Below are 8705 nucleotides of genomic sequence, written 5' to 3' on the forward strand. Positions count from 1 at the left end.
TAGCTCTTTCGATTTTCCTTCACATCTCTGGTCGATTGCTTTCATCAGCGAATAGCGATGTATAGCTTTTATCCGTTCTGCTAGGAGACCAGAGCAAGCAAACAACCAAGAGCCAGGCAGCCATACAACTGTCCTGTGGTTCACATATTTGTAACGTAATGGGTAACGGATAACGTTAAATCATGTTTGTTTTAGTCCAACCGTAATCAGATACCACACTAAAATTTGATACCAGCCTATTCAAATTTGTTACCGCCAGTAATCGAATCGAAACCATTACCATTACCATTTGCGTTACATTTTTTGAACCAAACAGCACGCTGGTTTTTTCCACATCTCAAGACCAAAAAAAAATTTCTTATCTTTTCTAGAGGCCGATTGGGCTAGGGACGTACGGGCGTCACACGAAGGTCGGCGGGACGGCGCGAAGCACTTATTACACGGTGCTTGCTCACGGCAGGCGCAGAGCTCGTGGCCGGTCATGGCGGATGACGAGGACATCAGACTATCAGAGGGAGTCAGTAATAAAAAACAAATCTCTCAGAAACAGTGCAAATTTTTTAAAAATATAAATAATCAAAAACACAAAATTCTGTCAGAAGTGGGATTTGAACCCACGCCCTCGTTAGAGGACCAGAACTTGAGTCTGGCGCCTTAGACCACTCGGCCATCCTGACTATAGTGTTCAATTCTTTCATATAATTATATATAAACGACGTACTGAGCACATCATTGTAGCCTTATAATAATCTGGGAGATAAGAGTTTTCTTTACTGAACGAGGTTTAAATGATGGTCCATTAAGATGCAACACAAAGTGTGGATTTTATTTACACCTCGAAATAAAGATACGTTGGCCTGGTTGGTTGAGTAACGTTTATAACCAACAACAATTATTATCAAAATCGGCGTGAAAAACGCTACCATACAACGTCTATAAACTACAAATCAAAACATAATTTCTTAATAATACAGCTACCTATGGAAGCTTCGTTTTGCACACCTATGCTTCAAATATTGCCATATGAGTTGTATTTGCAGCTTGATGTATGAATATATAGACCATATGTATTGTTGTATACATGCATCTACGAACATTATGTGAAATCTATACTATACTTAAAGCACCAGTTTCAACGGTCATCACGCGTCATCTTTTTACAAACAACCATTCACATTTATTTCAAATTAATTTGTTGCGCGTCTATATATGGCTAAACGGCGGCCCAGCATGGGCCAGACGCTCGCGGGACACAACTCTGGCCCATGCACGTCGTGCCGGCCTGCTGACTGTGACGGACTAGCCTGTCGACCCATTTGATTAAATCAGCGTAAAATGTTAAAAAGTGGTGCATGAGGTGAGGTTCAAACCCATGCCCTGATGGAACAAAGGCAGGAAACACTGGGTGAACCTGTCTAACCAGTAGAACATCATGCTCAAATGTTTTTAATATTGAATATAAATTGTATATATGTATATACGTTTTTTTAAAATAAAAAATATAATCGTGTCGGGCCGGGCCAGCACTACGGGTCGAGGCTATATCCCAAGCACGACACGACGTTCTTGGCTCTTGCAAGCATTTGGTTGTTTCTGAGACCACATTGGCGCAATGGACTCCATGGTGTTTGAGGTTGCTGAATTGGATAGAGCAAAAATGATTTGTCACACTAATAGTAAAATGAAAGGTTATTTGTTGGTTTTAAACGTTATTAATTGCTACGAAGTAGCATAATTTATATGGAGCGCATCCAGTTTTTATTGATGTCTGAATTTAACAATCACTCCATATTTTGATCCATCTTTTTTATAAGTTTGAGTTCATGTGACTTATTTTAGAAACTTGAGCTCATAAATTTTCTCTTATTTGGTCTCTATATGGTGGAATTATATCATTTTATAATCTCTGTTCGTTCAATTCAGTCGTTGTGAACTCTCTTCTAATCACTCACTTCATTGGCCGTGCCATGATATATTGCATGGAGTAAACAATAACATCAATTAGCTAAATCAAAAAATATTATACGGAGAGCGGAGACAATCAATAAAAAAATCTTGAATTTTTTGGTGAATAGTTTACGTGGGTATTATTGTAAGCCGTCGCAATGCACGGGCAACCGACTATATATATATATATATATATATATATATATATATATATATATATATATATATATATACACACACGTATATTTGGTCAAATTATTCGAACCTAATGACCTAATGTATGCATGTCTCACAATTTGTTGATGAATCCTGATATTTGTGATTCAGATTTTTAATGAAATCTGGTTTAAAAACAACAAAAGGATGTCCAATTAATTGAGGCATACCAGCATACACGTATATTTGGTCTTTTCACTAAAATACACAATGCAAATAGCACACCACCGTGGCTCCTTCCCTATATCGCTTCAGATGGTTCACGCTATGGGTCGAACGGTCCATGACGGCGCAGGGTCATCTTCTTCCTCGCAGGAACCTAAGTCTTGCCCACTTGGGAGAGATCTCACGGTGATCGGGTCGGTAGGTCACCCGGGGTGTTCCCAGGCGACGTAGAGTCACCTAGGAATTAAGAAATCAATTCGAGGAAGACGTCTTGAGTGAAGTGGATCTTGCCCCCAGTAGGGGTAAGATCTCAGGGCCGTCTTGGTGTCAGCAGGCCACCAAACATGGATCTAGCCGACGTAGAGTCGAATAGGGATGGAAGTGGATATGCGGAAAGCTACAACTAGAACTATGCTACATCTATTCATAGGGCAGGAATGATAAACAAAGTAATAGATTGATTTGATTGGAATGTGTTTGTGGTTCTCAATCGATCGTACCCCTTTATATGTATAGGGGAGGAGGTCTGGACCTGTTCCTAGGCGAGATGCAACATATCCCCACAGATAGGTTAGGATAACCACACATGGGATAAGTACTCTCACCCATGCTTGTCTGGTCATGAGGGCGTGGACCGTCTGGGCCACAGGGTTGGAACGTCCGACCGTGTCCAGTGCCAAATATAGTGCTCAACACATGCCCCTGCCTTTTGGTAGAGCTTGGTGAACCAAAAGCACATGGTATCATCAGACTCTTTCGGGGAATATTAGATTTCACAACTTCCCTTGTTCCCGAAATATAAAAACTAGCCCGATATAAGTCACCTACTCTTGTGATCAGATAAGATAAGTATTTGATATAACTCTAATGCACAGAGGTCGTTTTGGATTGCATCTTCGACCATATTTATCTAATCAACATGTCAATAGGCAAAAACTTATGGTTCCCCCCAGCCAGAATAAGCCAACGGATTGAGTCAGTAATATGGATCATCGTCGTACCCCTAGATATATAGTGTTCATCCACTTAGCTGGGCCAAAATGGACCAACTCCTAGGATTTTGATCTAATGGCCACACGCTCCACACGAAGTTGCTTCACTTTGACACACCCTTCGCGATGACGCCATGTGCCACCGCCGAGTTTTGAGGCCAAACTCTATCGAAAAACCGACGTCCATAGTACTAGGTGATTTTTTGAGGATCAACAACCAAACCATCGCAAGTAGCGCACCGCATGTGTGCCCCCAATTCTTGGACACGTGTCCTGCTAGTCCTCGACCGCGCCAGCGACACGACCCGCTCCACCACGTCCTTGTGCGAGTGCGTGTCCCAGGCGTCAGCCACCACGACTAGTCACCCAACAACTTTAGTCCCTCGGTCAAGTCCCAGTGCTCGTCCTTCACCGCTCCCAGTCCATCGGCACGAACCCACATCACCTTCGCCGTCGACCACCGTACCTGTGCTCCACACCTACACACCACAAGCCGACTGACATGGTTGCACACCACATAACTCATGCTTCGGTCAGTCCACGACTCGACCCGAGACGCTACCCGTTGATAATCACTCATCAACAACCCGAACCACAAGGGACAAGTCAACCTTGTGTTCACAATCTCCCCTTTGATGAGTGCATTGTCAACACCACCACATGAACATATATAGCAGAAAGGAAGAAGAAGAGAAACTCACTCAAACGACCAAAAGCCAGATAAAAGCCAAAATAGGCCATTCAAAGCAAGCAAAGCTTGGTCCCCAAAGAAATGGGCAACGGCTCAACACGACCAAGCAGAAAAGGCTAGTCCTCAAGAAGAGGCAAAAGCATGGCTCAACACCACTAGCCAGTAGGCAAAGCCAAATCAGAGCACAAAATCAGCAAGAGTGCTAAAATCAAAGCTAGTTCCTCCATAAAAGGCAAATGGTTCAACACAACTAGCAAAAATTCAAAATGGCTCAAAATTTCTCTCTGTCAGAATTCTCCCCCAAAGCTCTCCCAATGCTCTAGATCCCTAAAAACTCTCCCCATCGAAAGGAATGTCTGAAAATCTCAAATATATTCTCCATCTTGTTGACAAGTGGAATCATCAAGCACGAACAAGGGAACTCCCCTTGAGAAAATGCAGAAATGCAAAAGTGAGTAGAGAATTGAGAAAATGTTTGAGCTTTAGAAGTATACCACTCAGAGTGTAAAAATGCTCTAAGTGGTGTTGTGTTATGTGTGCAACAATAAGTGCATGTGCTAACAAAAGCTCAAGTTGATCATATGCACAAGATATATGAAAGTGTAAGCATTTTGATTCAGTTTTAAACAGTTCAAAAGAGAATTTCACCACTAAAGACAACACTAGGCATATTGTAAGAATGAAATCAACTAAGTGACAGTCAAGGTAAACCAGGTGAACTACCCCAAACAGTGGTCACTCATCATGCTAGAAACATATTTGAAATTGATACCAGTTGAAATTCTCAAGATTTATCGGATTTTGCAACGGATAACAAATTTCAATAAAAAACATGTGAGTGCGAAGGTTGTAAGTATTATCATTGTCTAACTTTTCAACTAGGTGTAGCCTATGCAGCAAAGCAATTAGAAGCTAAAGACACTGGTTTCGATCATGCACTACCCTGCTCAAGTTCATCCAAAAGTGCAAATGGAAGCAGTCTCGATATGGAGATGTGGTGACAAATACAAACCCATCTTGATCTTTCTGAATTTTTCACTTATGTTGATTTTGATTTAATCACAAATTTCATGAATCAAGACAGTGAATGACTCAAAGCATGAGACATAGCCACCTAACATACTAGTGACAACACAAAGGATTTCAAACACATCCTACACATGCTATGTGTCAATCTCAATGGTGACCATGTTTTGGATTCAACAAGTAATAGTTAAGTTTCACAATTATGAAAAGAAGCTTAGCTCAACAATATTGTATCAATAAGCAAACAGTTCCTAAGCATGCCAAAGCATCATCATGTACACAAAGAACATACTACTAGAAGCATAGTCACATGCTAGCAGATATACAAGTGAAGCTCAAAATGCTACATGATATGTAGATATAATACAATAATCAAGAGAGAAAGACTAAATCTACAAGAAAAGCATCAAAAGAAAAAAGAAAAACAAAAAGGAGTCCTTGATAAAAAGCGAAGCAGACACCTAATTCCCCTTACAAATGTGCAAATGTAGACTGATCAAGGGGTTTGGTGAAAATGTCACCAAGCTGTCAATGGGTATCAACATGGCACAAATCGATGTCGCCTTTCTTATAATGATCACGAAGAAAGTGAAAATAAACATCAATGTGATTGGTCTTTGAATGCACCACATGATTCTTGGCAACCCTTGTGACACTCGTGCTATCGCAAATGAGAGGCACATGATGAAAATTAACCCTTGTGACACTCGTGCTATCGCAACCCTTGCGACACCCTGAATTTGAAGGTATAAAATTTGTTTTCTAATATCCACCAAATTCAGGTGTTACTCTCTCTTTTCCTTAATTTTCTGTTTTTTCTAAATAATGGAGAATTATTTTGTTTTACATATGTGTAAGCCTAGTAAAATAAGACCCTAGACGTGGTTTGATTGTTGTATTCAAGCCGTTGCATGGTGTTTCTAAGTGCAAAAAGTTTTTGGAAACCTGTTAATATACCCCATAGAAGTTTCCAGTAACTTTTTCATATTTTCTGAGTATTTTTTTTCCATTTGTCCGAAAGACAAAAATCTAGAATATGGAACCATTATAATTCTGAAATTCGTAAGATTCAAATTAAGCTTTTCCTAATATAATCTGGTTGAATCCTATCATGTTCCTCTCTTCATTGGACATACATCAGACTTCTCAATTTTTTTATCAGACCTCTGGATCTTCTCCAATCTAATTCACAAAAGTTGACATCTAGCTAGGATTGCTTAATAGCTTGTATTGTAGCTTCTTGTTTTTCTTTTGCGTGCAAATGGACCAGCCGGCTTGTTGGGGACTTGTTCTCAAATGCTATGAGTCAAGGACAAGGCAACACAAAATGTTAAATGTTAATGTCCTTCGTCCTTCGAAGCATTATTTCTCTTAGGATATAATGATCTTCAGACGAAGGTTATGGAGGACATACCTTCATAAACGTGATATATGTTAATACAAGAAGAAGTATATGAAATATAAGAGGCAAGATAAGCAATCATACAACATCATTAATTCATTATCATTATATTATCCTAAAAAGACAAATACAATATTGAATTACAAGTGTACCTTTGACTTGATAGAAGACAAAAAGTACAAGCGTGACGCAAAAGCAAGTACAAGTCAGCATGAACAGTACGGGGGTACTGTTCATCTATTTATAGGCATAGGACGTAGCCTATGAGAAATTACAGCCATGCCCTTTACATTTACTATTGATTTATAGACAAATCTATGAGGACTAGATTGCTTTTTCCCCTTTAAGTCGGTTCCTTTTTCCGTGATTGAGCCGAAGCTCCCTTGTGCATAGCTTCGGAGCAACGGCAACCTTCGTCACGATCATACTCTTCTCATCGTGTATGCTTTTAACCTGAGTCCGAAGGTACCTGTCCATAAGCCATGCTTGGAAGACATTGTTAAATTATGTTTTTGAGGACCCCCAACAGTAGCCCCTCGCAGTATTAATTTGTTTAAGATAACGAATTTAGACTGCGACATGGACGAAGGCCTTAAGCCGAAGGTCCGAAAAACACCTTCCCTTTGTTAGAATAGCAACAGTTAATGACGGACGGGCCCCCCAATTTGGAGCATGCCGAGCATATAAATAAGAACTCGCACCAACCATATTTGGTACGCTGCTTGTGCCATTTGCTTTATTTTCTCAATTTTATAGCTCTTGCTCACTAACGCTTGCTAGTTTCTCAAGCTTCCTGAGCTTCGATTTAAAAGACACATTTTCGTCATTTCCAAAGGAAAAATGTCTCAAGACAAGAAGGTTGCTGCTGAGACGAAGCTAACCGAAGAGGAGAAGCTCTTTGAGGAGAAGAAGGTTGCAAATCCTTACATAGCTGGGTTTATCGAGTCAATGACAAAATCAAATACAGAGAAGATTACTAAGGAAATACTGGAAGGCCTGTCTGAAGATACCGGTGACAGTGATGATTATGATGCTGAAAGCGGGGGAGAAGATTCTGAGGATCGGCTGTGGAGGCCGAGTCATACAATTTTTTGGGAAATCAACGATTAAACAGAGTCATCTTGACAATATGAGAGGAAGGTACTTTCGGGATATGTCTATTGTGAGAGTTGGTGGAGACAACAACGTCCCTGCCCCTGAGGAAGACAAAGTTGTGATTTACCGAAGTTTCTTCAAAGCTGGGCTTCAGTTTCCATTGAGCTGGTTTGTGGTCGAAGTGCTGAAAATTTATCAGATTTACCTTCATCAGATAACCCCCGAAGCTATTATTAGAATGGGGATTTTTGTTTGGGCTGTGAGAAGCCAGGGACTGGAGCCAAGCGCAAAATTCTTTTGCAGTATGCACGAACTTGTATACGAGACGAAGGCCATGGGCAAAGAACAATATCATAACAATTTTGGCTGTTATGGATTTATTGCCCGCCACAACGCAAGCTACCCGGTGCCAACATTCCAGAAAAGGTGGCCCGAGGCCTGGATGGAGGAATGGTTTTACGTGAAGAATGACTTGAAGGCAAGAGAAGATATTAAGAAGTTATTATGCGCCCCATTTGGTCCCGCTTTGGCCTCCGAAGGCCAAAGGTTGAAATTGACGAAGCCGTCGAAGCATGTCAGAAGGCATTTGGTACTGTCTGCTTCTTTATTGGTACGAGAGATTTAATTCAAGAGCACATAGAATTCAGAGTATGGCCGCTTGTAGAGAGCTGGGAAATGCCGAAGGAGACCATCACCGAATCTAGTGAAGGTGAACTGGTCCGGCTGAAGTACACATTCAGAAATGGGGATAAATTCGATGAACCAAACGATGACTGGCAAAAATGCATCGAAGTTACAAGTGATGAACTGCTTGGATCATATTCCGAGGCAGAAGACAATGCATTATCCACAGCCTTCGGAGGCCGGGAAAAAAAGAGATTGAACAGAGTTTTTGATGCCATTGGCTTTGTTTACCCCGACTACCGCTATCCGTTGTGAGGTCATGGAAAGAAGAGAAAAGCTGCTACTTTGGCCACTCTAGACGAGCCTGTGCCGTAGGGCAAAAAGTTAAAGGTTCTTACCCACCGGCCGCGTTATATTGAACCGGCCGTGGTGCCTGAATTTGGCGGGGAGGCTTCTTCAGCTGCTGAACCAAGAGAACCTGCTCCTCCCACGTAGAAGGATGAAGAGCCGATTATAATGCCGAAGGCACCTTCGTTTGAGCTAGTTG

General features: G+C 41.1%; 1 non-coding gene across 1 annotated transcript; it reads right to left on the reverse strand.

Moving 5' to 3' along the window:
* Nucleotides 1–593: 593 nt before the first annotated feature.
* On the reverse strand, nucleotides 594–677 carry TRNAL-CAA (transfer RNA leucine (anticodon CAA)). Its single transcript has one exon. It is a non-coding gene; the product is annotated as a tRNA-Leu (tRNA).
* Between the last annotated feature and the right edge of the window lie 8028 nt (nucleotides 678–8705).

The sequence above is a fragment of the Zea mays genome, chromosome 9 (assembly GCF_902167145.1).
Source record: "Zea mays cultivar B73 chromosome 9, Zm-B73-REFERENCE-NAM-5.0, whole genome shotgun sequence".
Lineage (NCBI taxonomy): Eukaryota > Viridiplantae > Streptophyta > Magnoliopsida > Poales > Poaceae > Zea > Zea mays.